Source organism: Equus asinus, chromosome 5 (assembly GCF_041296235.1).
Source record: "Equus asinus isolate D_3611 breed Donkey chromosome 5, EquAss-T2T_v2, whole genome shotgun sequence".
NCBI classification, from domain to species: Eukaryota; Metazoa; Chordata; class Mammalia; order Perissodactyla; family Equidae; genus Equus; species Equus asinus.
Genome location: NC_091794.1, coordinates 40,235,927 through 40,256,117, shown reverse-complemented (window position 1 = coordinate 40,256,117; position 20,191 = coordinate 40,235,927). Strand labels below are relative to the sequence as shown.

General features: G+C 38.4%; 1 long non-coding RNA gene across 2 annotated transcripts in view; it reads left to right on the top strand.

Annotated features, from left to right (window-relative positions):
* LOC106829323 (uncharacterized) overlaps positions 1-20,191 on the top strand; it is a 561,255-nt gene that overhangs the window by 144,258 nt on the left and 396,806 nt on the right. For both annotated transcript variants that reach the window (XR_011503271.1, XR_011503272.1), the window contains exon 5: positions 11,638-11,707. This is a non-coding gene — a long non-coding RNA (uncharacterized lncRNA). The remainder of the gene's footprint in view (positions 1-11,637; positions 11,708-20,191) is intronic.

Here is a 20,191-nt window from a genome sequence, read left to right as displayed (position 1 = left end):
AGGAGTTAATAAAAGCCTTTCCGTTTGAAGTGTATCTGATTTTTATGAACCATTGCCTGTCAAAAGCAATAATTTGGTTGAATTACTTAAAAAAATATTTGAACTTATCAGTTTTATTTTGTAGTATAGAAGTTCAGAAAAAATTTACATATATATGTATATACACACACACACACACACACACACACACAAAATTCTCAACCACCTTTGCAATTGAAGAATGACTGTGGCTTTGTTATAGTAATCCATTCATTCCACATATATATACTGAACTCCTCATGAGTGCCCAGCCCTCTGTCAAGTCCTGGGGGCAGGGAATGAGACAGACATGGTTGCTTCTCTATGAAGTTTACAATCTAGTGAAGATAGACTAAAGATTGAGCTAATAAAATAATAGTGAATTCAGACAAGTACTATGAAGCCCACAAACAAGATTCTGAGATGGGTATGGAGAGCAGCAATGTTGCATGTGGCAGGAGGGGTGCTGAGGTAGCTAGGGAAGGCTTTCTGAGGAGTGGACATGAAGGAGAAATTGGTAGGGTAAGAATGAGTCTGACATGAGAAGAGTGCAAGAAGAACATTCTAGAAAGAGGCTGTAGCATATATTTATGGTTATAAGAAGACAAAAAATACTAGGGTATCAAGAGGGAAGCAGGCAAGGGAATGAGCTGTAGGAGATGGTTTTGTAGGGGTGAGCAGGTGCTAGACCGTGCACGAAATGACAAGTCCTGGGAAGGAGTTTGGATTTCATCCTAAATGCAGTGGGAAGCCTTTGAAGGTTTTTAAGCAGTGGAGTCTTAAGAGGATTACTCTTATGGCTGTGAGAGACCTGAGGAAGGAGGTGGGCATTGGTGGAGGGAGGAGGGCAATGAGAAAAGTCTCTTGGTTGACCATTGCACCAGTTGAGGCAGAGATAATGATATATGGACTAGGGTCCCAACAGCCTATAAGAGACAGATTAGCCATATATTTGGAAGGCGAAATCAAAAAAGCTTGTTGAGTTAATATTTGTGTATGGTATAAGATAATGGTCTACTTTTGTTCTTTTGCATGTGGCTATCCAGTTTTCCCAACACCATTTATTGAAGAGACTCTCCTTTCTCCGTTGTATGTTCTTGGCTCTTTTGTCAAAGATTAGCTGTCCATAGATGTGTAGCCAATAGACATTTTTCCAAAGAAGATATACAGATGGCCAACAGACACATAAAAAGGTGTTTAACATCACTAATTATTAGGGAAATGCAAATCAAAACTACAATGAGATATCACCTTACACCTGTCAGAATTGCTATAATTACCAAGAAAAAATAACAAATGTTGGAGAGGATGTGGAGGAAAGGGAACCCTCATACACTGCTTGTGGGAATGCAAACACATGCAGCCACTATGGAAAACAGTATGGAGATTTCTCAAAAAATTAAATATAGACATACCATACAATCCAGCTATTCCATTACTGTTTATCCAAAGAACATGAAATCAACAATACAAAGGGATTTATGCACCCCTATGTTCATTGCAGCATTATTCACAATAGCTAAGACGTGGAGGCAGCCCAACTGCCCATCAACTGATGAATGGATAAAGAAGACGCAGTGTTATATATATATACACATACACACACAATGGAATACTACTCAGCCATAAAAAAGACAAAATCATCCCATTTGCAACAACGTGGATGGAACTTGAGGGTAATATGTTAAGTGAAATAAGCCAGACAGAGAAAGACAGACACCGTATGATTTCACTCATATGAGGAAGATAAACAAACATGTGGAAAAAGAGAACAGATTAGTGGTTACCAGAGGGGAAGGGAGTTGGGGGTGGGCAAAAGGGTTAAAGGGGTACATATGTATGGTGATGGATAAAAAACTAGACTATTGATAGTGAGCATGATGCAGTTTATATAGAAACTGATATATAATAATGTACACCTGAAATCACACAATGTTATAAACCAATATGACCTCAATAAAATAATTAAAAAAAACTTGTTGAGTGATTAGATCTGGGGTCTGAGGAAAGGAAGGGATCAGGAATTATGCCAATGTTTTAAAGTAATAATAAAAGAAATGTAGTAACTCATGACATCAGTCATGATTCTTCTTGTTGGCAAATAATTTTTATCTAGGATGTAGGCAGATAGGGTTAGTATATGCAGCTATAATATCGTATAGCTATCTGTATTTCCAAGTCAATTGGATTTTGCTCTAATACCGAAGTTGTTTCATTGCTTGAATAACTCTTCCTTGATTAGTATCATTAATAGCCATTAATGTAAATAGAAGTGTTTTAAATTTTGATTAGGACAGTTAAACTTTGCTAAATCAGACTGATTGCAAAATTGACTGAAATGGTTTGAGTTATGTAACATTTTCAAGGAAATCAGCTTTATTACTTTGAAATTCATAGAGCATCTCAAACCAGACTAAGAAAATACTGCCAAGTAGAGATCCCATAGGACCTACTCTAATGGTTGATAAGAGGGTTTTAATTCACATAGCAAGTATTTGTAATTTAATGTTTCTATAATTGTTGACATTTTTATTCTCTGGTAGATTGACCACATTTATTTCATCTTTATTTACATGATTTCCTTGTCAAGATCCTTTTTAAAATAGATAATACAAATATTATTCTATGTTCAAATTGCTCCAATTTGTTATTAATGGAGTAGCAATAATAGAGCTTTATATTTTTATAACATCTCAGTCAATATTTAAATGTGTTCAAGGTATACAACATTAAAGAAGGCTGCTTAACGATTGAAGTTGAGCAGAACTGCAGAGTGTCTGTGAGCTTGCATATTGTTGTGTTATTCTCCTTAGTAGGCATTTCTTATTTAGCATCCATCCATGAAACTGTGGCAGGCTAACTTGTCTTCTTGCAAGTAGGCCCTTCACAGTTCTTGACAGACATCTAGATAGACTACGAAACAATACTTTGTTCCCTTCATAACCTTCAATCCACGTGGTAGTGCAGCCTCTGTCTGAACATTATAAATATTAGGAATCAACCCCTAAATGACCTCATTCCATTTCTGGACCGTGTTAATGTTAGAAACTTTTGTTTTGAGGAAGATTAGCCCTGAGTTAACATCTGCCACCAATCCTCCTTTTTTTGCTGAGGAAGACTGGCCCTGAGCTAACATCCCTGCCCATCTTCCTCTACTTTATATGTGGGATGCCTGCCACAGCATGGCTTGACAAGTGGTGTGTAGGTCCACACATGGGATCCGAACCGGCAAACCCTGGGCGGCTGAAGTAGAACGTGTGAACTTAACTGCTGCGCCACCGGGCCAACCCCAATATTACAAACTTGTTTTTAATGTTGATATGAAATTTCTCTCTGTAACTTTTACTCGTTAATTTCAGTTTGACTTTTGGAGCTACATAGGACAAGTCTATTGCCCTTCTTCACAAAAGAGTGCATGGGTCTGCATCTATATCCACCTCTGCCTCCACATCTACCTCCATGCCTGCATCACAGTCTGTGTCTATGTCTACATATCTATATCTCTTTATTTTTAGAGTCCTCTGGGGCTCCTCCAGTCTGGGTTAAATATCTCTACTTCCTGCAACAGTTTCTAGCTTAAATAGTTTTGGCCCTTTTTCTGAAGACTTTGTTTTGTCTGTCTTCTTTGCGTGGCATTAACTTAAATGTGAAGCAAAATTTGTCTTTTCTGAAAGGTGTCTTGGTGGGCTTTGTCTAGTTTCTGAAGCCTTTTTTCCTCATGCTAATAAGCCTCAGGGGAAACAATTGTGGATTTTTGGTTGTCTTCTGTTGGACAGACATCATTGCCTTTAGTAAATTCTGGGGCTATTGCCTCCTGAAGTTCTGCCACCTTAGGTCACTAGGTTCATGACTCTGCCATTCTTAGAATTTAAAACTCCATCTCTACCCTCAGTTTGGGAAATCTGACCTTATGGAAATGTGGTCACTTTTCCTCCTCAACCGTGGAACTCCACAGCCTTTGTGCTTTCCCCTCTGGAAGCACTTTAGCATGCCATCTATAAGCTTAGGGTTTTGAAAACAAAGGCTCGTGTCAGGGTATCCTCCCCCTTGGGCTCTTTTCTTTTTCACTAGAAAAGACTCTTAACTTTCCTTCAGGCCAAGGCAAGTCCAGATTTGAAGGACATAAAGGCTTGGCTGGTAATTCACTTATCGAACAAATAATTATTTAGTGCTTACTCTCCCTACTCTCTGTCAAGTACTATTTTAGGTGCTTAGTAAATAATGGTAACCAAAAAAGACAGTATTTCTGCCCTCATGCAGCTTATATTCTGATAGAGGAGACAGATGCAAATAATAAACAGAATATACAAGTAAGGATTACATAATAGTTTAAAGTGATATGTGCTATAGAGAAAAGAAATAAAGTAAGATACTCTCCTGTGGGGAGCGGGGAGTCCCGTTTTCACTCCAGAGTTAAAATAAGAAATTAGATTTTTCAATAGGTTATTCTGTCATGTTAAAAATCCCAATAAATTGCCCAGATACAATCATAACTACTGTCCCTGAGTGCCTACAGTGTGGCAGATATTGTGGTAGATATTGTGATATTTAATTCTTATGCCAATACAAATCCCACAGAGCACTTACTATGTTTTAGGTAATGTGTTAAGCACTTAATGCAATGTGATCTCATCTATCTGACCACTTGGAAAATTAAGTATAATATTCCCATTTTTCAGAGGAGAAAGTTGAGACCCTGTGAGGTTAGGTAAGTTGTTCAAGGCGACACAGTCATAAGGCACAAAGTAGGGATTCCAAATTGAAGTAGGTCTAGCTGAAGCCCACAGCCTTGGACCTTGGATCACCTTCCAAAGGCATGACTCTGTCCCTCTGTTGCCCCCTGCCTCAGCACCAGCAGCTATTGATCTTTTCCTGAACAATGGTAGACATATTTCATTAATACTGTCGTTTATTCATTCATTCAATAAACATTGATTGTGCTAGGATTTGGATTTTCAAAGATGGAGAAGTTGTGGCTCCCACCCTGAAGGAACTCATGGTCTGATGGTGAAACAGACATGCAAAAATTTACTTTCATAAAATCCAGTCAGTTTTATAAAGAGGTTTGCATACCATGGCAAAGCTCTGAGGCCCTTCTGAACTTAATGAAGGCATTTTACAGCTTTGAGCTTTTTGTTTTCTACCTATACTGAGATGCATTTTAGATCATGACCAATATGCATGTATACACACACAATTGAAATAAAATTTTTAATTGAAACAACATTTTCATGAGAAAGTACTCATGGCTAGTACAGACACTGTACTGTACTAGCCATGTACTAGCCACTCAGTAGGCCTGGAATGGGGTCCCAGTTTCTTCATTTCTAACAAGCTCGCAGGTGATGCATTTTTGTTAGCAACGTTCTGTACCTTGGGGTACCACTGAAAAGTTTTAATCAGAGCAGTGGCATGGCTAGATTTTTCCATTGTTCTAATGTCCAGGTGGAGGATGAATTTAAAGCATTGGAGAGGGGGCCCAGTTTGGAGTTCTAGTTGCTTAAGTCAGAGCTGCTTTAGATCCAAATTATAGCAATAGGAGTTTGATTGAAAAGATGGGGAGAAACTGTAGAGATGTAATTCAAAGGTTTTGGTGATTGGTTTAGTGATTAGATGCTGGGACAGAAGCTACCAACAAGGATGGGCCTGGGATTTGTTGCTTGAGAAACTATCTGCTTTTTACTAAGATAGAAAGAGAAGAATGCATGCTTGCTCTCTCTCTCTCTCTCTCCCTTTTTTTCTCTCACTTGCTCTCTCTCCCTGCAGGGTCATGGAAGACAATGAGGTTGGTTTTTAACATACTGAACTTGAACTTGAGCTGGCTTTAGGACTGATGCTGGAGAGTGGATTTGGGAGTCATTAGCATGCAGATCATAGGTAGTCTTGAAGAGGGAGAAGTGACGAGAAAATGTGTAGAGAGAAGAGGATCAGAGTCTTTTGGGGATGAGGGTGAGTCCCTCACTGAAATTGGTGGAGCCAGAAACACAGAATTGGAGAGAGTGGGGAATCAGGGAAGTAGTCAGAGTCCAAGAAGCTATGAGGGAGAGTTTCAAGGATGAGTTAGGAAGTTGATAGTGAGTAAATCGAGAGAGAGAATTACTGCTCTTCCTGAATGAGGCCATGTAGAGAGAAGACGAGAGGATCAGTTGAGGAACTGTTATATTTTCAGGACTGTCTGTGACTTTAGGAAAGGGCTGGAAGGTCTGGATGTAATATACCAAGGAGAAAATTGGACCCATGGTGATTGACTGTGAGGCACAAAGGAAAGAAAGCATTCAAATATGTTGTCAATATTTTGGGTCTGTGCACTCAGGTTAAAACGAGCAGAATCAGAGAAGTTAGGAGAGGGAGCTGTTTTTTTGTGGGATAGGGCAAGTAGAGATATTTTGGTTATGTTGATTTGAGGTTTCAGTGTCATAGCCTAATAAAAATGTCCTGTAGCTTACCGGAAATATGGCATTAGTTTGGATGGGAGGTCAGGGTTGGAAATGTAAATTTTAAATACCATCCACAGAGAAGGTTTGTAAAAATGGGGTTCCCTGTAATTCTGAAAAGTGAGTAGCATTTGTTTTAGACCTTGAGTCAATTCCTCTTGTCTCATTTAGAGAAGTCTAATTATATATTACATGTTATTACTCCAATTATATGTCACTAGAATGGTGCTGTTCTCTCATATGCTTCAGGAAGGGGTATGTTGAAATAATGCTGGTTGTATTGATGGCAGGGAAGAGCATATGAAAAAGACAATGATGAGCTTGAAACTCCCAGTTGGAAGGTTTTTAGGGAATTAGTGGTCCATTCATTTCCAAAAAGGACATAACCAACTCTACCATTCAATCAAAATGTTCGTTCTTAATCTACATACCAGCCTGGCTCCCTTCCAAGGCCTGTTGACACATACAGGACCATTCTACAAATTAATAAAAGATGTTCCCTCTGAGCAGAAGACTTACAAAATGGCACCCCTTCCTCCCAGCTGTTGAAATCCAGCTCCAGGACATACCACTTGGTCAGTTAGATTTTACCCTCTCTGGCATCTGGGTGAAGTGTACAAATTGCACAACTGACTACACATAGCGGTCCTTTCCTCCCCACCCCCACCTCTCTTGCTCTTTCTCTTCCTCTTCTTTTCCTTTCCATTGGATGATAATAAGATAAAAGAGCTGAGAAATTCAGGAAGCAACATTTTCATATTCTTTTTAAAAATATTGTAAAATCTACATAACATAAAACCATTTTTAAGTGTAAAGTTCAGCAGCATTAAGTACATTTACATTGCTGTACAACTTTCACCAGCATCCATCTCCAGAACACTTTTCATCTTGCAAAACTGATATTCTGTACCCATTAAACAATAACTCTAAATTTCCCCCACCCCCAGCCTCTGGCAACCACCATTCTACTTTCTGTCTCTATGAATTAGACTACTTGAGGTACCCCATGTAAGAAATAACATGTGAAATCATATGGTAGTTGTCATTTTGTGTCTGACTTATTTCACTTAGCATAATATCCTCAAGGTACATCTATGTTTTAACATGTGTCAGAAATTCCTTTTTAAGGCTGAATAATAATCCATTGAATGAATATACCACATTTTGTTTATCCACTCATGTGTTGATGGACACTTGGGTTGCTTCCACCTTTTTGGCTATTGTGAATAATACTGCTATGAACATGAGTGTACAAATGTCTGTTTAAGTCCCTGTTTTCAATTCTTTTGGCTATATTTCCAAAAGTGGAATTGCTGGATCATATGGCACTTTCCTATTCTTGAACTTTGCTTTTTATTAACTGAAGTTTCTTGAAAAGTCTAGTACTTAGCCTTGACATTTTTTCTTGTAACAAAGGTATAAGACATGTAACTTGTGTACTGAGCAGTAATCTGAATTCAGTTCTCTTTTGTTTGCCTGCAACTATTCTCTGTCACATTCCTGGCTGTTAATATCTTGCGAAATTCCATAAGTTTTCAGTCATCTTTAGTTACTAAAGACTAGTACAGCCCAATGAAACATTTTAGGCTCCCCCTTTCCCTACCCTTCCCCCACCCCCTAGTTCAGGCTTGACTGAGGGCCCAGCAGGGGTGGTGGGAATGGTCTGCTTTTTCTTGCATCTCTCTTCCTGTCCTCAGTGGGTAGAGGGAGGAAAAGGGACAAGCACCTACTTCTTGGCCTTTACTCCTCTTTTCTAGACATTCCCGTAGAGAGTCCTTTCCTAGGCTGCAACCTACAGTTTCCATGTTTAGCCACCCCTGCAATTGATTAGGTCACTACTCAGGCGGTATTGTTGAAACTCCTTTATGATTCCTTGGCCTTGTCCTTTGCCCCTAACCGATTGGATCAAAGCTGTGTTACACACATCCTATATATGTTGGAATGTGCCCATCTTCCCAAGTTCATCCCCGAGTCATTTTGCTAGATGACTGTTGTCAGATGCCTTTGGTAACCCATATACTGATAGCTTCTTGGGGTTGGAACTTTTGCGAATCCATTATGTTTGGATTTTACTTGTTTACGTTTTAGAGTTTAAGTTTACTCCCCACTTGTTGAAGCACATCTCATTTCCAAATCATGCTACTAAGCACTGAGGTGAACTTTGGCATAGATTCAGACTTTCCCTGTAATCTATCCCTGCTAGATAAACATGGCAAGCTGTGTTCTTCATAAACTAACTCATAAAAATAAGAACATATTGGGCATGCTCATGGGCATATTACATTCTATTGTATTTATTTACCACAATTTAGTTAATAATTTTCCAGATTTGGATCATTTAATATAATAATAACCTCTAATACTTATTCGGTACTTACTGCGTGCTAGTAATTCCTTTAATGTTTTACGTATGTTAACCCATTTAATTCTCATAACACATTTTTGAGATCCCCGTTTTACAGGTGAGAAAACTGAGGCATATAGAGAGGTTAGTAACAAAATCATAAGATTGTAATTGGAAATTGGTCCAGTTGTAATTGGAATTCAGGTAGCCTGGCTCTAGAACTTGTAATCCTAACCACTGTCCCATTACTGTCTGAGTCGCTGTATAAGTATCTTTGTGGAAAAAGAAATCTTTATTTGTATTTTTGATAGTTTCTATTTGGAAGACATGGGATAAGTAGGTCAAGAGTTATCAAGGCTCTCAAACTCTTGAAGAATGCTCTCCAGTTACCCTGTGGAAAATTCACACCAATACACGTGTACACCAATAATGGGAAGAGCTTTCCTACACAGTGACTTCCACCACTCTTGTTTAAGTCCTCTTAATAACCTTGAATTTGGGATCTCTCTGAATGGTTAAACAGTTGAAGGATCCAGGGCTCCTCCAAAAACAAAGTACAATTTTATACATATGTGGAAAGGGCTTGTTTGTATATGTATATGCCTCAGATAATACTATCTCCTTGTTTTATTGATCTATACATAAATGATCGTCCTTATGTCTTCACTACTATATGTGTGAGTGTGAACCAAGATGGCTTGTGCCCAAGATTTGGGGCTCATTACGCTTGTCAAGAGTGCCTTTCAAAATGTAGCCTTATTTTGACAACTGCTGTCACGGGTGATATTTATGGTGTTTTCTCAGGCTTTTAGGCAGTTGGAAGTCCTTTTACATTAATAATCTTATACTACTCTTTTGCTTTAAAAAAATAGCACAGTAAAAATATATCCTGCTCACATATATTTTTACTTTGCATTAGCTTGATGTCATGTGCTGAAAGTGTTACACTGTATCTACATCTCTAGATGATAGTAAACTTTGGTAACCCAGGTTTTATCTCTGGAACATAAATTCTCCACTACTATTCTGAATTCAAGGAACACTAAGACTAGCGGGCAGAAATCCCAATTATTCTTTTTAGAAAAGTTGAAGAAAATTCCATGGAAACATAACAGGGAAGATAATTTTAGTAATTTCTAGAGTAATTTGGACAACTTTGGGAATCTAAATTATTCCTTGTGACTGGATGAAAATTAATCACCTATCCTTCACTAGTTCTTTGGATTGGTATTTTATCATCTCTCTTTTCTGAAGGAATCTTCATTGAATCACATGTTTTGTTACGCTTCACTAAGATTCTGTGTCTTTTAGTTGCAGGTACAGCTCAGTCTTTGAAATGCTTTAGATTCTAAGCGAGTGCATGAGAGGCTAGTAACCTGGAGCAAATAACAAATGCACATTCTACTGTGTAATATCTTCAAGCCTGTATTGCTTGTAATTCTTTTTAGTTTTTATTTTTAAGTGCGACTCTTGGTAGAAGCTTTGTCTTGGACACAATGCCGTTGTTAATAGCGAATGAAATGACTGGAGCTGTGCTGAGAAAAAAAAGTCAGCTGAAGGATTTAAAGCAGACCACTGCAAACCAAACGTTGCAATTATCTGCAGCTGAAAACAAGTAGCTTTTAATGTGTCCATTTGGCCAAGAAGAGAGAGGAGAATTACAGACCATTGCTGTTTCCTTTCTCACTCTCATACTCTGTCTTCTCCTTCTTTATATAGTTTATCATCCATAATTTCAGGATGTATTTTGCTTCTTTAAGCTGTTTTATCTGTAGGCTTATGAGGTCACTCATGTGTGAATTCCTTTGTTAGTCACCTCACCTTTTGCCTTGATGATAGAAAATTGATCAGGCCTAAAGTACAAGTTCAATAGACAACCCCCTTGGTCCTTTGTCTAGGAGAATAGCTACCATTGAAGGCCATGAGCAGGTTGCTATTAATATGACAGCCTGCTCTATCTCCCACTGTAATTTATAATGAAATACCTAATCTCCATTATTTTGATCCAAGCAGGCGATCCCATGAAAAAGTCTTTTCATCCAGTTCCCAATGGCTGTTACATGAGAAATGGCAAACCAATAATTTTTGTCAAGTTTTTTAAGCCAACAGAAATGCTTTTCCACTGCTACAGTTTCAAAAGGCACAGATAAAGCTCATTCACTGAGATGAATGAAAAAGCCATCTGGGGTTTTTCTTTTTGACTTCCTTTCCTTTTCTCCATCCTTGTAATCAAATTTGAGCAAAATCAAATGGGGCTTTCTATGAAAGTACCTTTTGTTGATCTGAACGAGCTGGTAATTTACAAAATACCCTTCCTTTGTGAGGAAGGCTAAAGAAAAAAAGAATCAGTAGCTTTTAAAGCTGGGCCTTAGTGGGACTCTAAATGCAATGAAAGCAGTCTGTGTTGAGAGATTGAAATGCATTTCAAAGCCAGGCCTGACTCGGGGTACAAGGAAGAACAGACCTATGTGCATTTTGTAGGAAGAAAAATGTGAATGGAAAAGGGAGAAAAGGAGAGAAACGGGGGGAAAATCTGGATAATACATTAAAGTAACCATAATTTTGGAGATGCATTCGTCTTATTGAAACTCTGTGTGTAACCAGTGATACCGGAGTCGGATATTTGCTCAATCAGGATGCTCAACAATTTGAGCCTTTACTTTAAAGTTTGGAGCTGCATAGGTTTGTGGAGAAAGTCGACTCGTGATGTGTGTGATGTTTTTCTCCAACTTTTTCTTTTTCTTCTTTGCTTTGGGATCTTGTGGGAAGTACCTCAAGAAAACCTGAAGATGCTAATTTCAGACAACTAATACTTGCTGTTTTCCCTCTTTTGCCTGCTAGATTTCCTCGGGGCAGTGATTCTTTTTCACCCCTTTGAATTCAGAAGGATGGCACAGACATCTAAAACACAGTAAGTAATGTGTGATGTTTTCTTCAGTTACTATTAATAGTTAATTGTAATAAAGCAGAAATTTGGTTATTGGAGGAATTTGGAATCATGCATGCATAGAAGGATAATAGGTTTTGTGCAGTATTTGCGTTATTTGATATGAATTACTTTTAGTTTTATTTGACTGTTTATCACAATGTTACTATTATAACAATGAATGTGTTTTTCACTGCTGCCCTACGCTGTGTATTCTGGTGATAGATAAGTATTGTGTAGCATATAATATATGCATTCTTATCACAACAGTTTAGGAAACAATGCAAAAACTGCAGGGAACTATTTTTGGAGATGGTCAGTTTTCTTGATTCATACACCACACAATCTTCCTCACACATTTATAGTTTTGATTCCTAGCAATCATGTTTTCTAAGAACCTTTCTATTTGTGCTTGAAATAAAATTCTTGTATAAATTACATGAGCTTATGTCTTCAAAATAAATATCCAGAGAGTGGCAGGAGTTGTTTTGATATTACAACTAATCAAGCCATTTTTAAGGAGGTTTAAGCTGTATTTCTTATAATTTAATCAAGCATTTCACTAAAATAGCAAAGCTTTATTTAGAGATATTTTCCCCCATAGGAAAGTGATAAGTCCATTTTCAGCTTCCTAAAAATAAGATAGATATATTTTATCTGAAGACATGATACTTTGAATTAGAGTATATGTCACAAGTATTTTCTTAAATGTAAATGCAGCGTTGGCATTTCTAAGTAATTATGGTGGATGTTTTAAATATGTAAATGCATTAGTCAGAATGAAGCCATATGAGGCAGAATCAGTTCTAATGTCTCCGTGATGGTTTGAACAGTATCTGTATCAGTGCGGGCACTGCCAGAGCAGGCGCAATGTGAGAAGTCCATGTAGGCAACATGATACCTTTGTCTCTGGAGCCAAGAAACAAACCAAGATTAAATGAAACCAAGATCTATGTTGTTTAACCTTAAGGTGACCATCAGAACTTTTTAGAGATGCTGAAATGGGGAATGGGATCCAGACAGTTTCACAAATGTCTCTACGAGGGTCAAACACTTTTCCCTTCTAACTGTTCCTCACAGCATATCTGAATTCCTGGAAGTTTGTATTTAAGATGAAGTCTGTTTTCTATGCTTTTGCAGCTTTAGGTCCCATTTCCAACTTCCTACAACATTTATCTTTGCCTCTGGTTTTGAGCCATTTGCTGCCTCCTAATGCCTAACTTTAAAATAGCATGCATGGCAAACTGCCAAGAAAGTGGCAGTGGGGTATTGGTTTGTGTTGGTGTTGAAGTTCCATGGTTGTTGTTACCCGTAATTTACAACAGTTGCTACAAAACAGATGATTAAAACCTGAGGGGCGGAGGGGAGGGAGAAGAGTCAAATTAATTGATGCACTTCTTGATGGATCTAAGTGCGGTTTCTTCCTGTGAAAACAAGTTGTATTGCTGTGTTGTGTCTGTGGACATGATGTTCTAGATGATCTGCACAGTGCCGTTGTAATCCTTGCCTACAGTCTTAGATTGACAGAGAAGCACAATATAAAAGAGCTTTTGTTTGAGAGACATAAGTAATTAATTGTGCAGTTATACAGATTTTTTCTCATTATATTGATTTCATTCCCTTTTATATTAAGATTGTTGTTAAATTAAGATTGTTGCTGTTTCTTTTTAGTTCTTGGAAACAGTGTTTACTTTTGAGGAGTGTCGTTGTTTTGTTACTAATCCAAGTTAGTACCTGGGTGAGAATGCTTTCTCTTTTGCTTACTGGTTTCATGTCTAGACAATCTTGTAAGCATTTTAAGAAATTTCTCTTCTATGTTATCTTTAAGTACTGGTGGTAAGAACTAGAGGTACTTTGCTTTGGTGTGGTTGTAAAGAATCTCTGTAAAGACATGTTGAAGAATAGATAAGCGAGCCTGAATATCAGCTAAAGTTCCTGCTTGCTCAGTTTATCAAGGATGAATGGTTCCAGGGCTCTTGTTAGCGGAGCAGTGAATGTTTCCTCTTTCCCTCAACATAGCTGTAAACATTACTCTGTAAGTACCTGCATTTGGGGAACTGGAGAGCTAGATATTTCCCACTTAACCATTGGGATAAGGGGAACCTTCCCAAATCTTTTGCTTGCAGGCTTCATATTCTTGGATATAACAACTGATATACTATACACTTTACCCTTTGCTAAACCAAAACAAGAACACAGACAAACCAACCAACCAAAAACCACCCCTGGGAAGTTTAGAAATCCAGATCTTTTCAGTGTCTTCAGAAGTTATCAGAGGAAAGGAAAAGGGGGACACATTTGTAAAGACTCTCAAGCATCTGAAATTGACTTTAAAGTTTCATTTTCCTTTTTTGTAAAATTAGAACTTCCTTGGGCTTTGTGTCAGAAACTGGGTGCTACCTTTCCATTACAGTGATGGTATGAGGTTTCAGTGCTTTCATGGACTAGTAAATAGAACCCAAAGGTGGAGGTGAGGCTCATGCACCCCCAGTCCTTCCAGGGTAGGAGCCCTGGCCCCTGCATAAGCTCTGCCAATAGAAGCTATTTTGTGAAAGTCATTCTTTTATAATCTTTGGCAGGATCAAGTAAATGTGCTGTGCTTTGATGTACCGACAAGCCATAGATTGCTTGACTAATTAGCGTGTGTTGATGCCATACTTTGTAGTGTTCCAGAGGCAGGAAAGTACGTGGCCTGGTTTTAATTCCAGTTTGGTATTGATCATGGCTCTGGGCTGATCACTGGCGTCTTTGGGTCTCACTTCCCTCAGGTGTAAAATGGGAATGTTATCTGTCCTTTGCTTGTTTCTTTTCTTGCCTCTTGAGGGCTATGCAGACATTTTGGCATGAATATGATGTTTGGGTCTGGTCAGCTTAGTTGGAGAAGACGTAATGACAAAGAAGAGAAGACCAATTTTCCAAGACAAGACACTGCTTCACTGCTAATCCCGGTTGGGAGCCAACTTTCAATGACAAAGGCGACAAGCCAAGAGAGTAGAGGCAGGTTTTGATCAATGCCTAAGTCATTCCAATTATTGGCCAGACAACACTGTGAAACTAAGCATGACAGCAGCATCTGAAGTGGAAGAAAATGCACCAAATCGCATCATGCCCTAAAATTCAGTATGGAGAGACTGGGAGCATAATAGAGAGAAAAACTCTACTTGTGTAACATCACTTTTTACAAGGGCTTTGATGCAGGTTGTAATAGAGCGCAATAGATATAAATAGTAACTAAACAATTAGGATTAGAGAAAATATAAATTAGTTTAAGACTCAGAAAAAAAGAACAGCACACATATGAAAATCATACATGTTAAAGTTTTGAAGTTTTTAAAGTCACAGACTTACGGTTTTCAGCAGCTAAAACAAAAATAGAAAAAAATCATCATCAAAAAGGGTAACTTCCATGTAGTGAGCATTTTATGCATATTATCCTTAATTCTCACAACAACTCCAAACCTGGCTATCATTACCCTCATTTTACAGTGGAGAAAATGCAGGATCAGAGAGATTCAGCAACTGGCCTCGGGTTACACAGGCAGCCTGTGACTATGTGGATTAAATCTGGGTCTCTCTGACTCTCACAGCCTGGGCCTACCTTGGGTAACACAGATGTCAGCTGTCTCTGCAGTTTCCTGCATGTGCATATCTTCTTTCTGTTTTTGTCCAAGATCAACCCATAGTCACAGACCACAGCTCTTCATAAAGGTTCTCTAATAGAATCCACTTTCATAGAAGAGTGAGTGAGCAATGTAGATTTTACTGAGGGGGTGATGGGGGGTTACTTTGCATATCCCACATCAAACCACTTGAACATTCTTATTGAACATCTGGTCTGCAAAGTGTCTTCTTAGTTTGCCAACACTGGAGGTTCTTCTCTTTGACCCTTCCCTCCGCCCCGCTTCCCTAGCTGTTTTCTTCTATTCTTGGATTCCCCTTTCTCTCTCCATCTTTAAATTACTTGTACCTCTATTATACAGGAACAGTATGGTTTTGCCCCAGCTCCTAAGACTAAACTGGCATATCTAAGCCCAGCGCCATGCTTAGCACACCCCTAAAGGCCTTCCTGGTAAAAGTTCTTACCATTTTTTTTGCTATGTACGCAATTATGTAGCAATTCAAAAAATGCCACTACACGTTTTCCATTAGGGAAAAACATATCAGTCTCAGCTTTTCAGGCACTTGGTTCTGAAAGAATATTCATCAGTGAGACTTCGTGGAGGATGCAGAGCACAGTGTCTCCATGAACAGGCATAACAGGAGATTTCATTATGCCTTTTGCTTGTAGCTACCCCTGCTGATGAGTCCAGGTTTCCATAGCAAAACTTAGAACATGCTAGTTTGTGTGGGGCTTTGAATGGAAAGTTAAGAATGGAGGGAAAGGTGAAGTTAAGAATGAGAAAAGAAATGAAGGTGGGAGAAACAACTTACCTAGTAATGCAAGGCTAGAAATGAATTTGAGTCTCCTTTTCAGTTGTGTCTCATAAATTCCATTGTACACTACCTTTGGAAACTCAATTCTTAATTTACATATTAAGTGAGCAATGTCAAGTTCACTTAAATGATAACAGAACGCTAATGTTAGAAAGAGAAAGGCAGCAGACACTGAAAAATGGGAACCAAGTCTTCAGCTTTCACATCACAAAGGTTTAAACTTGTGGTAATATGTTGAATCATGTGATTAGGTAGTAGGGCTTTTATCAGTTCAGCTTCCATGTACTCTATTTAGAAAATGCGAAGAGAGAAGTGCATGAATCAACTATAATGGCTCAACACATATAATTTGTTTGGAGTTTGGGGCATGGAGTGAAAATTGAGAAACATTTTACAAAAGCATTTGAAACCCCAGATTTAGAAAGCTTTCAGCAAGTCATTTGCCTGCACACTGGTATACTTTCTGCATAGGTTTTCTTTTAGGTTACTCAGGTCTTTGCTTATGCATTTTGCCTTAGACAGTTGATGTTACAAGGTTCTTGGGGCCTTGAACTTGATTGCCAGCCAGTGTAGCTCTTTTAGGAGAGGATGTCCAATCTGCCAGCCATCCAAAATTGCCTATATTGTCACAACTCTAATGATTATGTCCTTCAAGAGTGAATTGGAGGCTAAAAATAAATGGCTTTTGAGGTTCACAGACTCCTTATAAAGTGCTCTGAAACCAACATGAAAGATTATAATTTTTTTCCCACTAAGACAGTTACAAGAACAGATTTACTAATGTATAATTTCTTTCATTGGAAGGGCGAGCTCTCTTAACAAATATGTGCTAGACCATTGGGGATGAAAATACATGTTTATAGTGACAAAAATGTGCTGTGAAAAAAATGCCCCATACCTATTTTCAATTTCTTTTATAAACTGAAGGAAGGATGAAGCACCTCATCCAATGGAGTTGTTTAGCATCTTAGTACAGTAAGCCTTGTGTTTCCACGGGTTCCGCAATCATGGATTCAACCAATGGTTGCTTCTGTACTGAATGTGTTCAGACTTTTATTTTCTTTATTCCCTAAACAATACAGTACAACTATTTACATAACATTTACATTGTATTAGGTATTATAAGTAATCTAGAGATGATTTAAAGTATATAGGAGGATGTGCATAGGTTATATGCAAACACTATGCCATTTTATATAAGCAACTTGAGCATCGTGCATTTTAGTATCCATAGAATTGAGGGATAGGGGCTTGGAACCAATACCCCACAAATACCCAGGGAGGACTGTAGTTCAAAAGTAGGAGCCAGCAGGACTCAGTGAATTGAAGATGTGAGCACAAGGAAAGTTAAGGCTCCCCCTCCAGCTTCTGCTGTGTGGAAAGTTTGAGTTTAGCTGTGGCTCATGCATGAATTCAGGATTTCTCTTGTCTGTCAGGGAAGCCAGATCTGAATATAAGACCCCTGAAGCATATAGCAGCCTTCTCGTGTCAACCTTGCTTGGATAACTTTCCCAAAACAACTTGGAAAATTTTTTCTTTTCCAAGGAGATAGTCACTTATATTTCCTCATAGAAAACAGACAAGCTACTTTTCTAGCCTCCAGGAAAACAAAGGCCAGCTGCTCACAAGGATAGCATGATCTATGATCAATACAGTGAAAACAAGGAAAAAAGACGAAAGGGGGAGGGGTTAGGAGTATAAAGGGAGGGTAGAGGACAGAGGATGAGAGCGAGGAAGGGAAAATTCCCCTGGGGCAAAAATGTTTAAAGGCTTTATAACTTAAAGCCATACTGTTTTAGAGCTGCACTCTGCCTTAGAGAGCTTCCAGCACTGGGATTGTCAGCTGGGAGGACGAGCAGTAGGAGAGGAAGGGTAACCTGCCCTCACCCCAGGGCAAAAGGATCTCCAGCTTGCTGTATATTGTTTCAAAAAGCCTATGAACATATTTAATATTATAGTATAATCTTATGTTTGGAAAATTCAACAAATACTATTGTTTCAATAATTTAAACATCAGAAACCAATGCTCCATAAAATCATCTTGGTCGATGTCTGATGGGAATATGCAGAGAGTTGTCATTCTCAGCCTGCAAAAACCTCTGGGTGAAGGGTGGGCAACTGTGTCAGAATGTATTTCATACTAGGGGGAGCATAAGGTTTTACATGTTTATTAAGAAGAGAGCATAGGATAAAATAGGTTAAAAAACACTAATCTAGACCAAGAAGAGCACGCTTAGTAAATACTCTTTATTCAACAAATATTTACTGGATTTGACACTCACATGAGGATGTCTAATACACAACTTGATATGTAAATATGGAACTTAGGTGAGTTCTGGGCTCAAGACAGAAACTTGGGACCATCTTTCAACAGAAATGTCAAGTAAGTTAAGGACTGAGAAGGACACACTGTATTTAGCAACCAAGAGATTGTGATTGACTTTGTGAGAACATTTTGGGTAGAGGGATGACGTAGAAGCCAGATTGTTGTGGGCTAAGAAGAGAGTGTAAAAAGAACGGGTTAGTGGTTACCAGAGGGGAAGAGGGCTGGCGGGTGGGCGAAAGGGGTAAAGGGACACATATGTATGGTGATGCATAGAAATTAGACTACTGGTGGTGAGCACAATGCAGTCTATACAGAAATTGATAAATAATAATGTACACCGCAAATTACAAAATGTTATAAGCCTTTATGATTTCAATAAAATAACTGGAAAAAAGAAAATAAGAGTGGGAGGTATGAGAGAGGAGACTGCATCTGTGGGTGATCTTTTCAGGGAGCTCCACTGGGAAAGGGAAGAAAGGGCTAAGGTCAAAACTGGAGTGGAACTTGGGAATTAAGAGAGAATTTTTTAGATGGGAGACAATTGAATGCAAAGTGTTTTTATACACATGACATAGTTAAATAACTATTAATTCACTGAATGTTCATTGAAAATGCATTATGATGTGGAATATGAGATGAAGAATGCATAGTTCTTGCTCTCAGGGAGTTTGTAAACTAAGTCACTCAGTAAGGTCAATCACTAATAAAAGGCTGGAAACATTATGGCTCATCAAAGTAGTATAAACAGTGCTAAGTGGATTACAGTATCAAAGATAAAAAGTTATTCATCCATGTGGGATCAAGAAAGATGTTATGGAGAAAGTAGAATTGGAAAGGATGAAAGATTGCTACAGAAGGAGTTCGGGAACCAAAGCACAGAGAATGTGAAAGGCCATGTTGGGTGTTGGATTATTACACAATAGTCTTAAAAGATCATGCAGGAAACATGGGACTTTCATTATGGAGGCTTTGAATTCCAAGTTCATTGATTTGGTTCAATTCTGTGAGCAATTGTATGGTTTTTGAATAAGATAAGGACATGATTCAGAAATCTACATTAGGAAAATGAACTTGGCATTCATATCTGGAAATGTTTGGAGCAGACTGAAAGTGAGGAAGCTAGTTAGGAAACTTGTAAAATAGACCAGGTGAGACCAGAGGTTCAATCAGGGTAGAGACAGTAGGAATGGGATGAAAGAGAATTAATTCACTCATTAATTCTGGATTAGTTGGTTAGATATTTACTTAGTGCTTACTATGTTTTAGGCAGACATAGCACCTCTTATCTCAAGGAGCTCCCAGCCAAATGTGTGATGTGAATAAGTTCTATAATACAGGGACATACCCAATGACAAGAGATTACAGAGGAGGGAATGTGTGTGGAGGAGACCAGAAACCAAGGGAGTAGACTTTCAAGAAGGAAAGAGAGAGTGATATTACCAAAGGAATACAGTAAAGAGAGACCTGAAATGATTCTGTTGGGTTTTGCAACATGGAGGATGTTAATGATGTTAACTGGAGGAATTTTGTTGAAGCAGTAGGGAAAGAATTAGAACTGTTACGGATCAAAGATTGATTGGGAATTGAGGAACTGAGGACAGGGAGAAAGGAGAAGCATTTTTAGAGGTAAACATATGGCAGCTATGAGGTCAAGGCAGTGGAGAGTAAGAGATAAGAGATGATTCTTTGATTTTAAGTCTCCAGGAATG